Below are 2,954 nucleotides of genomic sequence, written 5' to 3'. Positions count from 1 at the left end.
TTTGTTTCGTACCACTTCCCTGGTGATTGTAATTTTCTTGAGTTCCTCCATCCCTTCAATTTCCTGATATACGGCTAATACTGGGATGGTATTTGTATCCTCAATAGTGAAGACCGATGCAAAGTATCTGTTCAATTCATCTGTCATCTCTTAATTATCCATTATTAATTCCCCAGACACACTTTCTGTTGGACCAACAGTCGCTTTGTTAACTCTTTTCTTTTTAAAATATCTATCGAAACTCTTACTAGTTGTCTTGAAATTTCTTGCGAGCTTTCTCTCATACTCTAATTTTGCCTTCCTTATCAATCTGTTAGTCATTCTTTGCTGTTTGTTTTATATTCTGTCCAATCTTCTGACCTGCCTCCCATCTTTGCACAATTATAGGCTTTTTCTTTAAGTTTGATAGTATCTTTAACTGTTTTCGTGAACCATGGATGGTGAGTCCCACCTTTGGAACTTTTCTTTCTCGTTGAAATGTATCTATTCTGTGTATTCTGAAATATCCCCTTAAATGTCTGCCACTGCATCTCTATTGACTTATCCCTTAACCTAATTTGCCAGTTCACTTTAGCTAGCTCTGCTTTCATGACCTTATAATTGCCCTTATTTAAATTTAAAATACTAGTCTGGGACCCACTCTCCTCTCCCTCATACTGAATGTGAAATTCAATCATATTATAATCGCTACTACCTAGGGGCACCTTAACTATGAGGTCATTAATTAATCCTATCTCGTTGCACAATGCCAGGTCCAGTATAGCCTGCTCTCTGGTTGGCTCCAGAATGTATTGTTCCAAGAAATTATCCCCAAAACATTCTATGTATTCCTCATCTACGCTACCTCTGCTCATCTGAATTTTCCAATTTTTATGCAGATTAAAATCCCCCATAATTATCACAGTACCTTTCTGACAAGCTGCCATTATTTCTTCCTTGATATCCCATCTGACAGTGTGGTTAATGTTAGGTGGCCTGTACACCACTCCCACAAGTGACTTCTTGCCTTTATGATTTCTCATTTGTACTCAAACTGCTTCTGCATCCTGAACTCCAGAACTCAGGTCATCCCTCTCTATTACGCTAATACCATCATTAATTAACAGAGCTACCCCGCCACCTTTTCCTATCTTCCTGTCCTTCCAAAATGCCATGTCACCTCCAATATTCACATCCCAATCTATGTCGCCCTGCAGCCATGTCTCTGTAATGACTATCAGATCGTACTTAATTATTCTATTTGTGCTCCCAGTTCATCTGTTTTGTTTCAAATGCTCCATGCCTTCAGATACAGAGCATTTAGTTTTGTCCTTTTATTATTTTTGTCACCTCTAGCCTTATCTGTCGATTTACTCTTAGATTTGTACATTCTGTCCCTTCCTGTCACAGTCTGTTTATCATTTCCCATATTTATACCTCTCTCTCTTGCCTTGTCTCTCCTCCTTGATTCACCATATCTTCCCAAATTTGATCCCTTGCCCCCACTATTCAGTTTAAAACCGTCTCTACTTCCCTCCTTATGTGTCTCGCTAGAACACCGGCACCAGCATGGTTCAGGTGTAGACAGTCCCAACGGTACAGCCACCTCTTTCCCCAGTACTGGTGCCAATGCCCCACGAACCAGAACCCACTACTACCACACCAGTCTTTCAGCCGCACATTACTTTCTCTAATCTTATTTGTCCTATGCCAATTTGCACATGGCTCAGGTAATAATCCAGAGATGATTAACTTTGAGGTTCTGCTTCTTAATTTGGTGCCTAGTTCCTCATACTGACTTTGCAGAACCTCTATCCTTGTCCTGCCTATGTCTTTGGTACCGACATGGACCACGAAGACTGGATCCTCCCCCTCCCATTGTATGTTTCGCTCCAGCCCTGAGCAGATGTCCTGAATCCTGGCACCGGCAGGCAACACAGCCGTCTGGACTCTTGCTTTTGCTGCAGAGAACAGAGTCAATCCACCTTACTATACTGTCCCCTACTACCACTACATTCCTTTTTTCTCCCTCTTTGAGCCGCAAACACTTACTGCAGACGTGTTTGCCCTGGATCACACTGGCATCCAGGAACTCCCACATGCTGCAGCTGTGACACATCACCTGTCCTGTCATCCTTAACGTGTTTCAATTAACTACTTAAATATTTTATTCAATTATTCATTTTATTGCATATTTTATTAAACTTACCACTAGTTTGTTTACTATTTTAAACGTTAGGACTAAAATGGATCTTAATCACTTACCAGATGTGCATCAAGCAGGTCGGTTCTTCCAAACCAATCAACTACCTGGATGTCACAGCTTACCAGATCCTCACCAAACAGCTCCTTCCACTGCACCGAAGAAAGAACCAAATCCTGTATCCTCACCGCAGCGGCTCTCTGTTTCCCTGCTCTCATTCTCCATTGTGACGTCACTCCTCGATTTTTTTTTTTCCCTGCTCTGCTCCTCTCTCTCTCGCTCTGTCTCCGAGTCTGTGCTTTTGGCGCATTTCTTCATTTGTTGTTCCGTTGTGCTCCTCTGTTTCTGGTCCAAAATCTGACTCTGGTGGGATTTGAACCCACAACATTTGAATATCGTCTTAATCATTATTTAGAAGTCCAACACGCTATCCATTGCGCCACAGAGCCTCACACATTTTTATTAACATCACTAAGGCCTTTGATCTTGTCAGCAGAGACGGCCTCTTCAAACTGCAATGGAACATAGGCTGCCCTCCTGACCTCTTGGGCATCATCTCTTCTTTCCACGAGAACATGCACAGTTCCATCAGTTACAATGGAGCAACATCAGACGCTTTCAAGATCAGCAGTGCGGTAAAGCAGGGCTGCGTGCTGGCGCCAACTCTCTTAGGAACAGAGGAACATAGGAGTAAGCTATTCAGCCCGTCGAGCCTGCTCTGTCATTCAATTCGATCACGGTTGATCACCTACCTCAAAGCCCCTTTCCCATG

At 42.6% G+C, this 2,954-nt stretch overlaps 1 non-coding gene across 1 annotated transcript; it reads right to left on the bottom strand.

Annotated features, from left to right (window-relative positions):
• Positions 1–2,540: 2,540 nt before the first annotated feature.
• On the bottom strand, positions 2,541–2,631 carry trnar-ucu (transfer RNA arginine (anticodon UCU)). Its single transcript is given in 2 exon segments — positions 2,541–2,576; positions 2,595–2,631. It is a non-coding gene; the product is annotated as a tRNA-Arg (tRNA).
• Positions 2,632–2,954: the final 323 nt, after the last annotated feature.

Source organism: Heterodontus francisci, unplaced genomic scaffold (assembly GCF_036365525.1).
Source record: "Heterodontus francisci isolate sHetFra1 unplaced genomic scaffold, sHetFra1.hap1 HAP1_SCAFFOLD_43, whole genome shotgun sequence".
Lineage (NCBI taxonomy): Eukaryota > Metazoa > Chordata > Chondrichthyes > Heterodontiformes > Heterodontidae > Heterodontus > Heterodontus francisci.
The sequence above is the reverse complement of the archived record's forward strand: the minus strand, read 5'-3'. Positions and strand labels throughout refer to the sequence as shown.